The sequence below is a fragment of the Echinops telfairi genome, unplaced genomic scaffold, assembly GCF_000313985.2.
Source record: "Echinops telfairi isolate 266 unplaced genomic scaffold, ASM31398v2 ScPeMD7_443;HRSCAF=831, whole genome shotgun sequence".
Classification (NCBI taxonomy): domain Eukaryota; kingdom Metazoa; phylum Chordata; class Mammalia; order Afrosoricida; family Tenrecidae; genus Echinops; species Echinops telfairi.
This window is the reverse complement of record NW_022104341.1, coordinates 22,203,396-22,224,570: the sequence shown is the minus strand read 5'-3', so window position 1 is coordinate 22,224,570 and position 21,175 is coordinate 22,203,396. Positions and strand designations below refer to the sequence as shown.

Here is a 21,175-nt window from a genome sequence, read left to right as displayed (position 1 = left end):
TGCTTCTACCAGTGCTGCCCACTTGTACACTGAGCAGGGACTGCTCTGATCATCTTCCAAATTTACCACTTCAGGCCACACTCTAATGACCCTGAACCTTGACATGTTGCCGCTAGCCAACTTGACATTACCTGGGGCTTGTCAGAATTGGGAGGACAAATTTGTGTGGCACATGACTACAAGTCGCTGTTTACATTCACATTAAAAAAGAAGAAGACAACCATAGAATTTTAAGGTCTAATGTATTTTTCCATGATAATACCAGTCTTAATAACAATCCCCTTTTCCCGAATGGGATAAACAGAGTGGAAAATGAGGCAACACCATGAAGCCAGTACCCTTGGTTTGCTATTACTGTTAGCTGCTTTGGAGTTAGCCTTCAATTCATGATCACCCTGTGCACAGTGGAAGGAAATGCTCTTGTTAACAGATCCATGATTGGTTGCACATTGAATCCTTGTGATCTAGAGGATTTTTATTGTCTCCTTTTCAGAAGAAGATTGCCAGACCTATCTTCCTGGCCTTGGTCTGGAAACTGTCTTGAAGTCAATTGAGCATTGTAGCAATTTCACAAACCACTCCTGACAGCTAGGTGGTGGCTGATGTGAAGCGTACTGGTTAGGCATCAAATGTGGGCCTCGTGTGTGCAGAAGATAACCTTACCACTGTACCACCAATGCTCTCTGGCCCTCGCTGTGCGTACTCAGATATATCGTAGGTCAATCATTGGTGACTTTCAACAACTTAATAGGGTTGTTTCTTCAGATGAGAAATAGAATTCCACGTAATTCTGCCACAGTCAATGTGCAATATGTGCCATCTCAGAGACAAAACTCAAATACTGACAGGCTCTTTGCATAGTGACAGCAAAATTAATTAAAGGACTACTGTAGCATGCACTGTATTTAAAAAAAACAACCAATTGTCTTCTCAATCAATAAGTCAGGCAAATGTATTAAAGTCATATATGAATTGTCACCTCTAGGTACAAATTGGGTAATGGAAAATTTACCACGGGGTTTATTATTCCTTTTTTTAAATGATACTCATAGCTACATATTTTTATGAGTATTTTGTCTGTGTGAACATTGTTCTTAATACCATAATAACATACAGTATATATTCTCATTTATAACCCAATTGAGTCTTCTGTATCTACACTTATGATGTACTACCTATAATGTGCTATTAAACTAGCAGTTAAATAATGAATATCACAAACACAGTTACTTGGAATTTGGAAAGTTCCAAAGCATAGATGGTTCCATTGCTAACCAAATTCTCAAATAAGATCATTGCCTAGAAAAAATGATAATGAAGACAAGTAGTTCTGAAAAATCTAAAGATTAAATTTATCTGCTTTTCTTCTTAAAAGTTCCAAAAAATAATTATGTAGCTTTCCCATATAGTTACACAAACCCTGAACAACTTGTGTATTCTCTCTTGTGATGTGTGAGGGTGGCACTTGGTTTCAGGATTATAAGTCCACTTGAGTCATTCAAATAGCAACCGAGATTCTTTAAAATGAATGGAAGGTATATTCTCTGATCAATAAGTTGAGTCAGTTAAAGGGACAATTAGGACAACTGAGCACCATTTCAAAATCCATACCACCAAACTGATTTCAACTCTTCCTAACTGTAAATATAAAGGCCTCCACATGTTTTTCCAAAAACTATTATATTGGGACCTATTATAGATAACATACCATTCCAAATCTTTATGTGAGCAAATAATTTCATCTTTCTGCCTCGGAGTAGCTTGAGGCTTTGAACCATTGACCTTGCTGTTGGCAGTCCAATGCTAACATAAAAGTGCCATCAGGACTTCTGAGTACCACTTAGACCTCAGTAATGTTTGGTGTCAATCAAATCAAATAGCTTGATTATTTCAATTGGTCTTATCCTCTACAGCAACATACTTTCCCTGTACTGCTAATTTGCAACATTTAAAAGCATTGCCTCAATTTTCGGAATTATCCTGAAGGAGTGTGAGGTAAGAAATCCTGTGTGCGCCGCGGTGTGTGTGTGTGTGTGTGTGTGTGTGTGTGTGTGTGTGTGTGTGATGTTACACCTCCAACACAAAGAGAAAGACAAAGGTGTGACGTCTGCTCTCAGGTATGAAATGGGTCTCTTTACTATAGGGCTATTTGAAAGCCTCCAGCCTAAAAAAAAGATTTCACAAGTAATAATGTTTATTCCAACTGTGCATTATGGGTTGACAGAAATACAAATGTTTAAATATAATAGCCATCAAGTAAGCTCTTCTTCCATGTATTGATAGCTCTTGTCCCATAATACAATTCTTAATTCAAGCTTTAATTGTTTTCAGGTATGCACAGATAAAGGCTGCTTACTGGCTTATGATTTTTAGTTGGATACATGGTATCTCTAATTCTTTGGGAGATACCTGAAAATACTATATGATTCTCCTTTTGTAAAATAAGCAAATGCAGTTATCAAATCAAAACCAGTCATCTGAATCTATAAATTAGGCTGGGCTACTACTGGATTTTTATTTAACATCTAAATAATGAATAACATATATACACTTGTGAAGTGGGAAAATAAGAGAAATTGATTTGGGTAATTAAAAAAACAATTGTCCAAAAATGTGTTCTTGGTTATTTGTTGCAACAATAACAGGAATGTCAGACTGAGTGGGACTTTCTTTGCAGTTAACAAAGGGTTGCATTTTGAAGTTGGGGGTTTCTTTTAGATCCTGCATGTATGCTGTGTAGCTCCCTAGAGTCAATGAAGGGAAAAAATCCTAGAATCATAGAAAAGTAGAGAGGTGGAAAAAGGTCTGAGTATTTTACAGTTGAGGAGACTGGCATCCTATCTTTCAGTCACTCATTACAGTCACCCAGAGGTTAGCAACAGTTTCACTGAAACAGTAGGCTTGCTTCTGAGAATCTTGAGGGATCTCTCCCATGTTTGCTGTCTTAGCAGTGTCTTCTTACGTAGAGCCTCTGAAAACAAAGTTGCCAGTTAATAGAAGCAAACTTGCTAAAATACAATAAAGATATATAATAATAATAATAAATAGACTCCCTATACTGAGATACCATGATCACGAAGGTGGTTTTCCAGGGCGAGGCTCATCCATGGCACTGCGGGTGTGCTGACCCCGGTGACTTCCCCAAATGCAGGAAACTGGACTGCGTAATTTGTGGTAGTGGGGGACTGCATTGCACTCTCCCCTGGGGAAAAAAAATAGACCCCTTTTCTCATCCCTTTACATGGAGTTCTGTTTTCTAGAGGTTTTACATGTAACTGTTTCTGATTTTGTTCCCCTGGTGTTTACACCTGTGTCTCGAAATCAAATATTGACATTGTCTCTACTTCCTGTGTTTGGCTGGTCTTCTAGAGAATCAAAACTACAGGTAAATGTGTAAAGAAAGATATGAATAGCAAGAACATGGCTTCCACAGTAGGAAAAGCATGATAAGTCCTTTCTGTTTCAAGTCCAAGGGCCAGATGGAAGTTTTTTCTGGTTTGTGGATCTGCTAGGGCAGATGAACTAAGAATCAGGAAGATGAATTTGAAGCAGGGAAACCATAGGATGGTGGAAGCAGAAGTGAATGGATCCAAAATCAACAGGTCAGATTCGTGCCTGAAGAGTGATGGGTCCAAGATCAGCAGGCATTTTGCAGGCCACTGATAACTCCCAGGGCTGGCAGGCTAAAGTCCAAAGAGCTGGAAGTCAATCAGACAGGTGCAAGAGCCTGGCCATGCGGAAGAAAGCAGCCTTTCCACAGCTGCTAAAATAGGAGTGAGTCACACCCCTAGTGGACCTTTCTTCTAATTGCATCAGGGCTGTGACTAGATTAAGACTGTAGCAGCCCACCCTAGTTTTCTTAGAATGACTTGACCAATCACAATAGACCCCCTCATGGAGTTTATTACATTATGTTAGATCACTTCATGGGGTGGCCTCAGCTGGCAAACTTCTAAGAATCCTGTCCCAGCCAAGGCAACATCAAGCTTAACGCCATCACACTTACCTACTTACACTGTCTCTTACCTCATGCTATATTTAAACTACTACCCACCGAAATGCTTTAACATTGCTCTCAGTTTATTCATTAGTTATCCAAACAGTATTTTAACCCCTATTTCTTAGCCCGTAACAGCAGTTCTTACTTCTAAATTTTAAAATGTTAACAATGACATTAACCTTGCCACATTTTCCTCCACCTCTCCTTCCCAGTGTCACTCCAAATTATCTCCCATATGTATCTTTACTTCCGTATGGGCGAGGTTTATTTCAAGGGCAATGGTGCGTTAGTAATCGAATTCTCCTACTAGGAAGAGAATTCAGGTTTCATCTTCAGTCAATGCATAATCAGTGCAGGCTTGCATGTTGCTGAGCTGTTGAGTAGGGCACAGTAAAGCTTCACTGAAAATCGTAGAAAGGCTCCACAATTTCTCTGAAAATCAACCAGGAAAGCTCTATGGATCACAGCAACCCAATCCTGTCATGCATAGGGCTACCATGAGATGGAGACAAAAAGCAAATTGGTTTTACTTAGATTCTGTCTTTTATCCATACAGTACGTCTTTTAATATTTGTGTGTGAACTGTTCCTAATAAATTAATCATAATAATTATATTATTCATAAAATATATTATTTTCAGCATCAAGAAATTTGTAGTAATATATTTCAGTCCCTACACATTCAATGGCACAAACCTACTGGCCCTCAAAGTGAATTTTCTGAAGTCAAATGTGGATGAAGTCTCCTTTTCTTACACTTCCCTGATTCCCTTGTTAGCTTTTATTACTCAGTTAGTAAATATTTAATGAGCACCTATTACAGACCCAACACTGTCATAGATAACTAGGCTCAACAGTTGGTAAAGCAAAGGCCCTGATTTCACAGCTCTTTTATTGTAATAGGAAAAATGGACAAAGAACGACTACCCACTACATGTTAATGTATAAATTGGAAGTGCTTGTGAAGAAAAACGAAAGAACAAGAGTGTTGTTAAGCAAAGTGGTCAGGGAAGGCTTCTAGGATAAAATAGCACTTAAAGGTAATTCTCATGTTTCAAAAAGCCAGAGTAATTGACAGCTAGCCAATGCCACCTCATAGCAATGCTGTGGGACAGAGTAGACCTGCCATCTAGGGCTCCCAAGGCTGTGGTCTTGATGGAAGCCGGTTGCTTCATCTTTTTCTCATGGTTAGTAGCCAACATTTAACCACTGAGCACCAGAAATCCCAAAATCTTAGTATCAAGTCATACCAAACTCACTCCCACCGAGTTGATTCTAACTCATGAAACTCTTATTTAGCTCTCTGCTGTCAAGTGGATGCCACGTTATAGCAACCTTAGTATGGATTTCATTGTGTACTCAGATCCACTTAAGGAGCAGGCAGATTCATCATTCTCCCTTGGGCACGTGGTGGGTGTAGATTGCCAAGCTTACGGTCAGCAGCCCCCTGCTTATCCACCTGCATCACGAGGGCGCCCTAGAGATCATCTGTAGGGGAGGATATATGTCATATGGTTGTAAATGAGAAGGGCATTTGGAGGACACATCATAGCAAGTGTACAAACCGTGGTGAAGCAAAGTGATGGGAGTTTTCAAGGAAAAGTGAAAGAGCCACTTTGTCCAGAAGAGAATCCAAAGGGAGATGCTTAGAGGAACTGAGGTCAGACAGGTCATAAGATTCTACACTTTAGGTTTTAATCTGAGCCCAGAATCCAGGGGAAGAGTTTGAACAATCACAAAACAGAATTTAAATTATATTTAGAAAAAAAAATTGCAAAGATTCAGGGGAGAGATTATGTTGGTTTTGACCAGGATGGAATCAGACGGAATCTACAGTTAGGTAACAGTTGCAATTGAATCGATCCTTACTCATAACAAGCCCATGCTTGTCAGAATAGAGTTACTGGGTATACTCGAGTATAAAACAGGCCGAATACAGTATCCAGCGAGGCACCTAATTTTACGACAAAAACTGCATTTAAAATCTGCTGAAAAACTCGACTTATACTCAAGTATATGTATGGTATGTTTCACAGGGTTTGTAATGGATGTTTTTTAGAAGTAGATAGCCACACTGTTATTCTGAAGCAGTTCTGGGTGGACGTGAACTCTTGGGAACCAGCTGACGGGGCTAATTGTTGTAGCACCCAAGCACTCCTTGTTAAGGTGGACACATAAAATTTAGTGAGGTATTTGAAGTGTTTTGGAAGCAAAAACATGCTACGCATTATTCCGAAGTACCTATAACTTGGGTAAAATGCAAATAGCATGTAAATATCATTAATAGAGCTGATTAGGACAGACTAGGTAAAAAACAAAAGTTGTTTTTGTGTGTATATTTTGGGTTTTGTTTGTATTTTCATTTCTGGAGCGGACAAAGAAGGAAGATGACAAGTTCATTTTGGGAAATGCCTTTTCAGACGTTCAAGTAGAAATTTGAGTAGGCAGTTGATTCTATGAGTTGCAGGGTACAACGATTCCCCAGGGGTGGGTGTCCCACGAAAGAAATGTCTTCTGAAGACTCCACGGGGAAGACTGCAGATCATCATGTTTTCCCAACGTTTAAGGAATTCAGTCTATTCAATTAATTCCCGTTTCCTAGACACTTTCCATCTGGATTTCCTTTTTGCAAAGATTGGGCTAGATGATTTCAGGCCTTCTGCAAGTTGTGATCTGGTCCTTTCCCTCGGTGTTACACTGCATCGGGCTTCTTGTCTCTTATGTTCTACCCGGCTCCCGTCTTTGGATTGCTATAGCATTTGCTGGAGTCCGTCTTCAACTAACTTGTGAAAAATGTGAGACACACAATGTTCCAAGTCCTTGCATGTCAATATTTTTAGTTTTCTCTCACACTTAATCGGTAGCTTGTGTGTTTGTGTGTGTGTGAAGCATTATAAATATGTTATAAGTAAATATATAGATACAGATACACAATTTTGTATAGTTGTATATATCATTATAGTGTTGGGAGAAGTGAAGTAAGAGGACTCTTACTTAGCTCAATTATCATCAATTTACTAAAGATAAGTCTGATGCCATTTTGATATAAATCCTAAATATGTGTTATAATGCTTCCTTCTGAAAGATTTTAGAATCTTGTGAAATTTTCCAATGATGTGAAAGGATTGAGGCTCTCGTACATTAGTTGCTTTGAGTACTTGGTAGATTATTTCACTCTGAAGACATACATGCTCCCATTCAAGGAAATACTCTTGCATTAGCCTTTTGATAATTTTCTGTCTTCTAATTATTCTCTGTGACTTTTATTTACCTTTTTTTAGAAAAGCATATTCACATTTATTACATGTGGAAATTGACATAGATTTAAAAATAAAGTGTCAGAGTTTCATGATTAGAACTATGTATTATGCCCATATTGTATAAAATTTCATTCCTCAGATTGATAAACATATTAGATTGATTTACTATAGATCTTAACTTTCTTTATACGTTTTATGGCTCTACATTGTTTGGCAATAATGTGTTAGGCTGGGTTACGTAGCGAAACAAAATCAGTGATACTTAGATATGTACAAGAAAGAACATTATATCTAGAGGTAATTTTATATTAAGGAGTCATCCCAGGATACTCCAGCTGAAGTCCAATGGACCAATGCTAGCCATAGGCCCATTTCAGATTCACCCGACTGCAGGGCAATGATGCAGAAAGGCGAAGCAGCAAGCAGGGAGGTCACAGGCTGGTGGGTGCAAAGTTGTGTGGATCCAAGGTCAGTGAAAAGAGACAGGGCACTGACAGATTTCCAGGTCGGAGGCAGACAACAGGGTGCCAGTAAGGTCCCAGCAAGGAGAAAGGGGACATTTCAGAGAGAGAGTCCTCGCCGTCTTTCTTATAGAAAAGACCACATCTCTAAAGAAGCCTTACCAGGCTACCATGTGATTGACAGGTTGGACCCCACCTGTACCTTCACATAGGTACCATCAAGTATACATAAAATCTCACTACTACACATATATTTACATCCCAACTTTTGTACTGAATTTTGCAATTAAATGCCATATTGTTATTTACTCAGATCTATCAGTCTCTGATTATTTGTCTAAATTTTTATACTCTAGTCCCTCAATTTATTTTCAACTTTCTTTGAGTTCTCATTAAAAATATTGTGGAAGTTTTATTACCTGTTTTTTAAGGACTTCTTCCCTAGATATGTGCCTGTTTAATTATTGTTTTTACATCCATATAACTGGCATTCCTAAAATCATTACCTTTGACACCATCCTGAATAATGACGTTTAGTACACACGTACTGGATGCATATGCAGCTCTGTGGCCTGTAGGGACCCAATTGCTAACACTAAGAATCCCAGATGGCAAAGCTTTTCTCTGGTGCTGACATTAGATGCACCATTTCTCTTCAAAAAGCTCATTTAATTTCTTTTGAAAATAAACTTTCATCTTTTTCCTGGAAAAACCAGTAACTGCCAGGTATCCCACACATGGAAGCCACGGTAGTGACAGAGTTCCAGTTGTTCTCGTACATGGACACATGCAGTGAGCATCTCTTCCTCCCTGTGGGCTTCCCGTCATTTCTGCTGCTTCTGAGTACTGAACTCTTTGGGGTCCACATATCTTCCCTGGGTCAGTTTCCTGCCTTGTTACAATTTCTTCAGATTTACTCCCCCTAAATTTTGTTTTAGACCTGGGCCTGAGAATTTCCTTCTCATTTATAATCATAATTATGCTTTTATATCTTTTTAATTCTATCACTCATTAGGTTTTGAGGAAGAAGAGTTAAAGAGAGAAGAAAAAAGCATACATCTATATGAAACAAAGCCTTTCTCCCTTAAATATTCCGGACAATGGACTACAAAACTATTAAAAGCAAATGCAGGGCCCAGACAGTCATTTAAGGTGTACTTCATTAAGGCACATAAACATTTCCATAAAAGACTAATCTACCTACTAATCCCAATCAACCACCCGCCACAAAGGGAAAGAATGACAGGTATTTAATACCACAGAAATGGCCTAATCCTATAGTGTCTTGTTGGATAATGTTTTGCTGAAAATAATTCTGATTGTGCCTGTTGTTATTATGCTGTGAATATTACTAAATTTAATATCAATACCTACAGAGATGCAATGGTTATTTTTCATAGAAACTCCATGGTTCCAATTTGTGCCAATTGGATATTAAATAACTCACAACAAAGGGCAGGAAAAAGTAATTTATGCATCCTAAATTGGATAATATATTACAATGAAAGCTAAAAGCAATTGAACATGTTTAATGTTTATAAGAGAAAGCTATGTCTTTGAATTCCATTGTCTGACTCAATTCAGTGTAAAAATAAATAAAACAAGGCAGCAAAGTGGGACTAAAAAACAAGGTGGGACTAAAACTAAGGAAGTTATGTGTCTGTCACCAATAAAAAGCTTTGACTAAACTGTGTCCTTTCAAGTGGTTGCTTATGTATCTAAACATATTCTTCCCTTTAAGAATCCACTGCTGCGGACTCCATTCCAAGGAGTTCTCTAGGAAGGCCAGAGGCAAAAAAGAAGACCTTTACTTAAGTGAAAAGCTAGCCTGAGAATTGCCTCGAGGTGAAAGCCATTACACGCTTCTCTTCTATCCTTTAGACGAGCAAAAAGCAAGGGTTTCCCAGAGACACAAATAGGCCACCAGGAGGCTCTCATTAGCTCTAGTCTATGGAAATAGTTACAAACTTGGATCACCCCACCAAGCCCATTAGGTGTTTAAAATTAGGTATTCTTTTCAAGAGCAGCCACAGTTCTTCCTGTCGCACAGGTATATATATATATATAATATATATATAGACCCCTGAGGCTTTGTTAAGTTAACAAAGTACATCGAAAGTGCTCACTAGGGCGCCTTGGCTGTACTTGCTAGCCCAGATTTCATACTAAGCATTAAACTAGAGCAGTGATTGGTATGCCCTAGTTCATTTAGATTCAAGGGACTGATGCTAATTTTTTCCATATACTTTTAATCTGAAATCTATTTTTTATTTCCTATCTCTGCGGATGTGCGGGTGACATTCCGTGACTTGTGTCAAGTGTGGAAAATCATGCTGTAAGATATTCCTCAGGAGGTATGCAAGAATCCCCAGTGGCACACTAGAAAGGCCAGCAATTTGAACCCACCAGCTCCTCTCGGGGAGAGAGATGCTCACTAAAGTCAGCTTCTGTAGAGATGAAAGCAGATGAAAAGCGTGGTCATCTAGTCAGTTCCGACTCACAGTGACCCTATTGGGTAGAGTAGAATTGTCCTATGGGTTTCGGAGACTAAATCGTTACCAGAGTAGAAAGCCTCATCTTTTTCTCATGAAGGGGCTGGCGGTTTTGAACTGCTGCCCTGTGGTTGACAGCCCGTGCACAACCCACTCTGCTACTATCTTTGGATGCCTCACGGAGTGTTCTACTTTGTCCTCTACATCACTGTGGATAGGGATTGACACCTGAGAAAAGAGTTTAATGATTTGAAGGTATGAGAGTAAAACAAAAAACAAAAACCTCCAATGGAATTCCAGTTCATATCAGTGCCTACTTTGTTCAATTTCCATGAGACTAGAAGGTGAAATAGCCTCTGCTCTCTTTGATGTAATTATAGCCATCAGCTGTCCAATGCATTTTTATTTATGTCAAATTAAAGCAGATATCCACAGCGCCGAAACTCACTAAAACGATTCTGTTTAATACGTGCCATATGATTTGCAAGATTCTTGGAAGCAGAGGGTACAACTGGGGAGACCAGATGTGTTCATATGTGATAAAAAAAGACATCCTAGAGAACGGATCTGACTGGCAGACCGGCAGCTCTGAGTCAGGGGTCACCTCGTGTCTGCAACCTTGATAACTCTCTGCCATTTGGTTCACACTATTTCCCACGTTATCAAGACAATGGAGAAAAGCTGTTCTCTTATTATAAAACAATGCTGCAGTACATAAAATGTCAGTCTGTGTGCCCTTTTACCTCATTCAATACAGGTGTAAATCTTGAAGAGGGCATAGAGTTCAATCTGCCTTCAGCATCGAAAAGAAGCAATTACTTAGTGGTTAAGAGAAATCCTAATATCATGATCAGATAACCCTAATAGTCACCCGATATCTGGTAATAATTTTAAATGGTTTTAAAATATGTTTTAAAATCTGAAATTTAAATCATATGGAAATAATAATATAAGTTATCATAAAGTTATTTTGAGATAATTCTAAATGTCAATTTAGCATATTTTCAAATACTGGTCGTCTAAAGTGAATGAAGAGCTTCTTTTAAGCAGTAAATGGTGTTCAGTCAAATAAAAGGGCCAATAATATTTAAAGGTCAGTTAATATAGTGAGTTAGTTGTAGTAGCTAGTGTTGAAATCTTACTATATTATCTTTGAACATGAGTTCCCCTCAATGCTGAATAAAATTTTATGCACAATAACTTGGCTGCTTATTTACTTTGTTGCCAATTTTTCTACCATGTCGATGGTCTAATATTTTTTAGCTAAAATCTTTTTTTGGTGAACATCACTAGATATTCTCTCTACTTTTTCTATAATAAAACCTAATAGCCTATTGATATCCATTTTTTCATTGGCATCTATTTTTTGTAGCTTTAAGATTTGAATTATTTCCTCTCCCAAAATAAATATCCTTCTATAATCAGAGAATGAAGCCCCCTAAAAGCAAGCACACCTGAGAATGCAGACATCCTCCTCCAGACCTCGGACCACCTGCTCCGGCCTTTGCTCCCACTGAAGCCCAGCACCACCATTGAAACCGAGTGTGCAAATTCGATTTTGTCTCAACTTGACTGAGCCACAATTCTTAGTGATTTGCCAGTTAAGACCTACTAATCCCCCATGATGTGACCTAATGTACCTCCATAAAATGATCAGATGCAAGCAACCAATCAATTGTTAAAATATTAGGGTGAGGTGTAACTCCCTTACTCAGATCACAGACCTGATGCAATCAATTGATTCACGGTTTACTTCCAATATAAATGAACCTTTAAAAAAAGACTGGCTTGCTCTTTGTTGGGTCTGAATCCTGCAGATGGCTCATCAATCTCTGGTTCTTTGGACTTGAGTCAGAGGACTGCCGTATTGCCTGCTGATCCTGGGAGTCATCAGCAGCCTGCCAGATGACCTGCCAAACCAGAAGTCTTACATGCTGCCCTTAAATTCATTTGCCTCTGCAACCACCAGCCTGTCGTTTTTCAACGGATCTTGGGTTCATCAACTTTTGAAGATACACAAGCCAGGCAAAGCCTCCAGCCTAACATCTGACTCACTGACTTGGAACATGCTTATATGTGACTTTATATGCATCTTGATATAAAATGTATATCTTTATTTATATATTTTATATAAATTATATTATATAAAATAATTATATATTATATACATTACTTAAAATGTATTTTATTACATTTATATTGACTTTATTTATAAATTGATATAAATTATATATTTTACATGTGAAAGCATGTGCATGCATACAAATATACATACATTCACTTGTTTTACTTCTATAGAGAACCCAGCCTAAGACACTGAGCAAATCTTCTTGCTGAAAAGATTCCTTTGCAGTGTAAAAGCAATTTTCCTTCTCTCTCCACCCAACCCAACATGCATGTATACACAGATCCATCAACATGTGGACATATCCTTGACTAGTTTTTTATATTGGATTGGTTACAAAATTACTTCATATAGAGGTAGAATTATCTTTTCAGGAAAAAAAAACGCAGTATGCTGGGCCCCTCTAGGGTTTCCTGTATGGGCTCCACTAAATTTCTTTCCTTTTGCTTAAAAAAAGAAAAAAAAGAAAAAAGTCCACAAACATTCCATAATCCTATTTTTAAATTGGAAATAAAATCATAAATTTGGAACTGTTCTCAAAGTCTAATACAACAGAGTTAAGAATTTGTTCAGGCCCTCTCTACTGAGGAAAACCACCCTGTGATATGAACAACAAACAGGCTAGTAGAGTGAAAATGTTGGAAATAATCATTTGCCCACAATTATTTTAACACTGTTTTTTTCAGTGTTTAAATTATTTGTGTTAATCACTCATCATCTTAAATAATTCCGTTAATTATATGTGAGTTGCCTTAATTCATATTCTATAATTTATCTTTCTGGTGTCTAATATCCATTGCAAGGGTGACACAGAACTCACAGACAAAATTCATGATTAAAGGGTTTATTAAGGTAGTTAACAAGTTACAAGTTGTCATGACAGTGAGAAATGCTCACGGTAGCTGTTCACCAAGACAGGTTACAGTTTCAGGCCGGCTACTAAATGCCCAAAGGGGCATACCACTCTGCTAGAAGCTGCAACGGAAAAACGGAAAGACAGTCAGCTCACGCTCTGTGGGTCAGCCCCACTTCCTGAAATAAGGAGCCAGCAGCCTGCTTCAGGCCCAAAGGCCTCAGAGTCAGCCAGTCCAACCTGAGTCAGCCAGTCCAACTTCCTTAGTTTAGTGCTCATAGGCACCCTACTATGAAAGCCAGTTCCCGAACAAAGTATTCATTTTAACTTGTTCCATGGAGTAGGAAGTCCGTGCTCTGGCTCCTGGTTCTGCTGCTGCTCCTCTGTTGGTACAGCTGTCACCTAGATCCAGGAAGATCACTGCACTGGGACCTGGAGCCCAGAATGCACTCCCCTCTCTTGCTCCCCAGAGAGCTCCTTTTATACACAGCAGGACTCTGTGCCAGTGAAGCCTGCTGCAATTATTCACAGGTGCATCCTGTCAATATCTTACTCACCAGACCCTGAGACAAAGGCTGTTTGTTGGAGCAAGAGGATTTGGCTGAAAGAGCCATGTTAAATAATTTACTGCCCCTGAGGTATGGCTGCCTGAACTCACCAACAACAGTAACCAAAACAAACAAACAAACTGGTAGTCACAAGGTGTTTTTCATTTTTATCAGGAGCCAAACCATCAGAAGTCATAACCAAATTCATGACGAGTACACTGTTTACTTTGATATTCCCATTGCTTTTCTTTCCAAAATCAGTATTGAAATAAATATGTTATTTCAACTTTAGAATGATTTAGAATTTAAATTACTGTTTCATTTATTTAATTTTTAATGATTTATTTAAATTATTTTAATTATTATGTAACTTTAGAATAATTTAATTCAGGCAAGTAATTATACTAGAATGGTCTCTAGAATAGCTGCACTAGGAATTAAGAACCTTTGCTGCACCAATGGGTGTAGTGTTAAGGGGTCAGCATTATAAGAGTTTATTCAGAAGTAAACTAAATGATAAAAAACAATGTTCAAAAATAGATAAAAGGAAAAAGGAAAGTTGGATTTGTGATAATTCTTGAGATAATTCTTTTCTCCCACACCCCCTTGAGCACAGGTGGAGCATATAACTTGCTTGGAGCCAATAGAGGATAAAATGAGGAAAGAGATTCTTTTTCCCCCAGATATATTTAGGGTCCCAAATTAGTTGATATTGAGTTAATAAAAATGAAGGTTAATTGGGACTGACTTAATCAGGTGAATCTTTCTACTCCCATAAACAGTGACTGTCTTAGAAACTCCCGGGGACAAGTTCTCGCTATGAGTCCACATCAACTCGATGGCACTGTTTAATAGAATTTGTTTAATCAAGTGAAAGCTCTATTTGCAAAGGGGGCGTGGCCCCCCTAACTTCAAAGATGCTGGGAGTTCTATAAAGAGCTACAAGGAACTACAAAGGGGCTTCAAAATTTTCTTGGGAAATTTCCATAATCCTTTCATTGATTTTTTTCCATGAACTTTTGGAAGTCCATTCTTATGTTCTGCAAACAACCATGTGCTCTCAGGAGAGAAGTCCAGACCCCCTCCTAAGAATATAGGTCATGCAAATAACTGGTGAGATCTTGAAGTGAAGAAATGAGTTAAGCAATTCCTGGATCTTTTACCTACAGAGACCATGAGTATTGTTTTCAACTACAAGATGTACTATAATTAATTAGGTAGAAGAGAAAAAAAATACAGCAAAGCACTAAACTATTTTTACAGGAACCCTAGAACATAAGGTAATTTGTGTTATATTTATAAATATAACTGGGGATGGATTTTGGAGGGTTAGACGGGGATGAATTTTGGAGGGTTAGAGGATTTATGAACTTTTAAACATCTCTTAAAATTGGTGATAGGAAATAAAACATATTTTCCCAAACTGGTACCTAAGGAACACTGTAACATACCACAGCTCCATCTACCTTACCCTAATCTCTCCAAAATAATCATGTAGATTCCATGGTAAAATATTTTTATACACATTCTCACCAGCAACCAATACCAGCTATATTGGAATCTGAGGTAGTAGAAAAAAATCAGCAATACTGACCCTGTATTTAACATACATTTATGGTCAATTGATTTTTGCAAAGAGCATAAAGACAATTCAAAATAGGGGGGAGGAACACAATTGTGACGTGTACGTGATTGTTGGATACCATCGAGCCCGCTCTCAACAGAACGGAATGCTGCCTTGTCCTGAGGCATCCTTACCATTGCTATATTGGAGTCTGTTTTTACAGCTACTCTGTCAATCCATAATATTTTGGATCCCCCTCTTTTTCACTGAACCCTCTACTTTATCTTTTCTTGGGATTGGTCTTTCCTGATGCTCTATTCTAAGTATGTGAAGCACAGTTTCATCATCTTCACTGCTAAGAGCCAAGCTTCTTCCAAGAGATGTGTCTATTCTTCTATCAGTTCAGAGTGCTTTCAAAATTCCCTATTAACGCCATCATTCACATGAACATTTCTTCCCTCAGGGTCCAGCTTTCATGTGTGTGCGAGGCAATTGACTAGGATGGCCAGAGTCAGGGCCCCTGAGTCCTCAAAGTGACTTCTTTGCTCGTTAGAACTTGGATGAGGTCTTGTGCAGCATATTGTCCCAATGTCAATGGGTCTTTTCTTTCAAAGCATCACTGACACCTATTCATCATGAACGATCCTTCTAATATTTGAAAAACAATGACATAGCTTCCAGCATCAAAGTAACATGCAAGCTAACATAGTACCATGAATTGATAAATGAGTGAGATATAAAATGTAGTTACAACAAATTCCAAGAAAAATAAAAAAACACATCCACAAAAAAATTCATAGTAACATTATTTCCAATGGTCAAAAAATAGAAATCACCCAAATGACTTGTTATAACTAAAGACTGGTAATGTATACAATGGAAGGTATATAATGGTATGTATACAATGGAATTTTATTCTAAGTGATGATATATTCTACCATATGGACGAACCTTGAAAACATGCAAGTCATAAACAGTCATATATTTTGTGATTCCATTTATTTGACATGTGTAGAATAGGTAAGTCTCTGGGGTCAGAAATTAGATTAATGGCTGTCTAAGCCTGGGAGGAGGGATCCTTCCCTCATGACTCATATTACAGGGTTACTGTTTACAACACAGGACTTTTTTGCAGGACAATAGTAATGGTCCAAAATCAATTATGGTCATGGCCTTATGATTCTTTAACAATATAAAGCATAATTGAATAATGTACTGTAAATTGGTGAAGCATATGGCATTTAAATCATATCTCAAGAAAGCTTTCTTAAAAAATGAAAAACAGTTCATGTTAGAGATGAGGAGACATCAATTCTCAGTGTCTGTAGCTCTTTTCCTTTTCCTTTGGTTAAGTTGTCTGTAAAAATAATAATACTCATTACAGTCTTTGACAATAATTACTCTATTATTATAAAATCAAGTTTGGCTAGCAAACAGTAGATTAAAAAATCCCTACTGCACCATGAGGTAAAGTTCTGCTGTATTTTAGCTATGACACAACTGGAAAGAAGTTTCTTACGGGCTGTGGTCTATGTCTTACTAAGTGGATGCTCCTGCTTCCTCACCAAAGCAACCTCCCTCATTCCATTCAAGCCTTTCCTCCGACTCTGGTCTCAGTGCTGTCTTTCATCTGAATTCACTCTTGTGAGCAGAACAAGGCCCAGAGAGGAGAGGCTTGTACCCTTGAACTTCCTTCAGATAACAAGAGAAAGCAGCTGACAGGATCCTTTAAAATAATTTATAAGTTTCACAGAATACAGAATCCTTTGAGAACATCCCCCAAACAGATAAGAATCACAAAATGCTAATATTACCAGGGTGGAGGTTCACTAAGTTAACAAGGTTTCAAAGATAAGCCTCTTGTGTGTGCTTATTAAAGGTCCTCAAGTCTTGAAAATGCTTCTAAAGAACAATATAAAATGAAGCATTGAAGAAATAAAGCTAATTTCCCTAAAATGTGCTTTATAGATGTGGTCCTTTCTTTTGAACTGAAGGGTTGTGGAAGAGAGTGCTGGTTGCTCTTTAATGTGCCAAAAGGCATAACTGACATGATGAACTGACTTGTACCCATCAAAAACTGCATGGCGGAAACCCTAACCTCTCTGCCTGGGTTATAATTCCATTTGGGAATGGAGTGCATTTGTTCTGTTAGTGAGACACAATCTGTATAAGTTGGCTCTTGAGTAACTTTACTTGAGATTTAAAAGTAGTTAAATAAGCAACCAACATTACCTGGATCCAGACTTCTACTCTCTTAACATAAACTGTGAGAACACTTGTTTGTTAAAGCCTGTGTTGTTTCTGTCAAGCAGCACTACTTAACTAGGACACTGTGTGCCATAGCGTAGAGGTTACCAATGATAGGCAATGCTACATGGAATACAACCTCTTGAGATTTCACACTCCCAGGCACTGAAACTGCTCAGGATAAAGCGGATACATCCTACTATCTAAGTTTTGCCCCACCACTTGTCTGTCATTTTTATCCCACTGTGGTAACTCGTGTGCTGTTTTGATGCCGGCATGGATGTCACTGGTGTTTTCAATGCCAGCAGGGCCACCCAAAGTGATCACATTTCAGTGAAGCTTCCAGACTAAGAACAGACAAGCAAGAAGGATTTGGCTCACAACTTCAGAGGAAGGAGCTGCTGAAAACCTTATGCGCAACCTCCCATCATGGTCGGAATACTGAAAGGCTAATGAATGGAAGCAGACTATTGCCAGAGATCGGCCCCTCAAGTCTGAGGGCACTGGAAATGTGACTGAGGAGTTGCTGAGTCCTTGGAGTGGAGTTGACCACAGGGACACGAGTCACGTAAAGCCTTTGGGACCCTCATTTACTGATGGGACATAAGTCAATGTGAGGACAAATAGTTGCAAAAACCTGCCAATTATGAGAACCTGGAATGTGTGAAGTAAAATTGGAAGTGGTAAAAAAGGTAATGGGCCTCATATGTCTTGGAAGAAGTATGGAAAGGCTGCTCCTTAGAGACAAGGATGGAAGTGCTGTCAGGAGAGACCAGCCCCTGGAGCAGGACATGACGTTTGGTCACGTGGAGGAGCAGTGAAACGGGTAAGCACCTCAAGGACAGAGAATGACACTGTGACTGCAAGAACGGGCTCAACACCGGAACAATTGTGAGGAACGCCCAGGACCGCGCAGTTTCACTGTCCGAACCAACTCTGAGCAACATCAGCACAGGTCAGAGAAGTATTCAAACAGTGGATTATTTATTATTGATTCATCTGAGGTTCAGTTGTCTCTTCCAGACTCAAATCACTTACTCAGTGTGAGAAAGAATTCCATATAAAGTGCAAATAATCATAACCACTTCTACTCATGAACACTGTATTATACTTTAGTTTGATTGTTGATTTAATCTTAAAGCATACTGCTCTGAAGAGCTACCCGAGAGTTGCATTCAGTTTCCAGGGGATGAATATGAAGATGTGAACATGAGGTAATTTAGGAGTAAAAACAACCCAGTTGAAAACCTTTCCAGCCGATCAGAAAACCACAAATGAGCAGCACACTCCTCAAGAAGCCCAGGAGGTTCATGTTTAAGTGTTATCTACCTTCCTTGTAGGGGAGAGACAGAACCAAAGACACAATCAAACGTTCCTCCTCCTCCTCCTCCTCCAGGGATTGCCCAACCCTAAGGCTTGCTGCTGATCACTCAAGCCTCAGTGATTTTCTCCCTAGCCAAAGACAGGATGGTTTAGAGAAGTGCCGCTGTTAGCGCTATGCTAGAAATAATATTGATTTGATTTTTTAAAAGATATTAACCATTCACTTGCATATATATATATATTCTATTTCTAAAATCTAACTTCCACTATTCACCTGTCATTTTGCCATATGGTAACTCCTGCGTACCTATCATGATGGAAATTATGCAGCTAGCATTTCAAATGCTACTGGTTCATCACCAGGTGACCATAATGTACAGGTATGTACAGAGCACCCCATCTAAACAAACTAGGAGATAGGAATAGGCAGTCCACTTCTGAAGGGTTGGTCACTGAAAACCTTATGAATAGAAGCTGAGTAATAGATGAGATAGTATCAGAAGATACCAAACCAAACCCATTGAGTCAATGCTGATTCATAGTGAGCTCACTGTGGGCTTCCAAGACTGTAACTGTTTACAGGAGTAGAAAGCCCAGTCTTTCTCCCAAGACTGCTCATTTCAAACTGCTGATCATGCAGATTGGCACTCAACACATAACCATTATCCCACATGGGCTCTGTCTGTGCCAGAAGATGAGCCCTTAAATTGTAGGGCAATCAAGATCCAAAAAAGCATAGGGTAAAAACTGCCTTCTGAAAATAGAGTTCACCTCAATGATGTCGATGGAGCAAAGCTTTCAGGAACTTCATTTGCTGATGTGGCATCCCAAAGTAAGAAGAATCAGCAACAAACCTGCATCAGTAATCGGAATGTAGAATGCATGATTTAGGAATCTAGACAAACGGGAAGGCGTTAGAAATGACATTGAACACATAAAGATCATTATCTTTGTCAACAGTGAACTGAAATGAACGGTTAGGGTCCTTTATAGTTAGTCGGTCAATCATATGATTTGCTATTCCAGGAAAGCTAAATTCAAGAGAAATATCATTATCTTAATAACAAAGAATGCCATTTCAATACCTATCTTGAACTATAGTACTGAATGTAAGAGAGCAATATCTATATGCTTATAAAGAAGTCTAGTTAATATGACCACTATCCAGAAATACTCATTAACCACTAAAGTCAGCGATAAAGAAATAAAAGAATTTTAACAATTTATTCAGTCTGAAATTGATCAAACATGCATCATGAAATTTTGATAATTACTGACAATGGGGATGCAAAACCTTGGAGGAGGGGGCAAGAAGTGTCTGTTGCTGAAAATTATGGCCTTGGCAATAGAAATAAAGATGAAAATCTCATGTAGAATTTGGCAAGACAGATGATTTCTTCATTGCAAATACTTCTAATGAACAACATAAACAGTGATTATCCACGTGGACCTTCCCATATGGAGCACACAGGACCCAAATTGACTGCATCTGTGGAAAGAAACACAGGAGATGATCAATAAAGCGAAACAAAGTCCACTGTTATTGAGTTGATTCTGATTCATGGCGACCCTCTAGGCCAGGGTAGAACTTTCCCTGTGGGTTTCTGAGACTGTACGTTTTCACAGGAGTGGACAGCCTCAGCAATCTCCCACAGAGAGGCTGGTAGTTTCAAACTGCTAATCTTATGGAAAGCAGCCCAACCCATAACCATTCCGCCACCAGGTCTCTTAGGAGAGGCTCAATATAATCAGCCACAATAAGGTCCGTGGCTGAAACAGACAATATGAAGTTCACATTGAAGCTGAAGAAAATTAAAACAAGGCAAGGGGGATGAAAATAAGAGCTGGGATATAGCTCATTTGAATCTAGAGGATATCCAAGATACAGGTTTTATTCATTCAACACCAATGACCAAAGGCTTAAGGAGCTATGGGATGACATCAAGAATGCCATACGATACAAATGTGCTTGACACAATGATGGATGTATGGATTGTGATAAGATTTGTATGAGCGCCCAATAAAATGATAAAAAAGAACACCATACATTTAAAAGAAAATATCAAAGTGGATGTCAGAAGAAACTCTGAAAATTGTTCTGGATTGCAGAATAGCTAAAGCATGTGGAAGAAAAGATGAAGTCAAAGAGCTAAACAGAACATTTTTTTAAGAGCAACTTAAGAAAAATTATTATAATGAAATTTGCAAATGCCTGGACCTAGAAATTAAAAAAATAAGAACATGTACAGAATATATCAAGCGGCCACTGGAGATCCCCTTGCAGAGGGGTCTCGGGGAGGAGA

The 21,175-nt window shown here is 38.6% G+C and overlaps 1 non-coding gene across 1 annotated transcript; it reads left to right on the top strand.

Moving 5' to 3' along the window:
- The first annotated feature begins 3,046 nt into the window (after window positions 1–3,046).
- LOC115870278 lies at window positions 3,047–3,203 on the top strand. The gene has a single exon (XR_004046643.1). It is a non-coding gene; the product is annotated as a U1 spliceosomal RNA (small nuclear RNA).
- The last annotated feature ends 17,972 nt before the right edge of the window (window positions 3,204–21,175 follow it).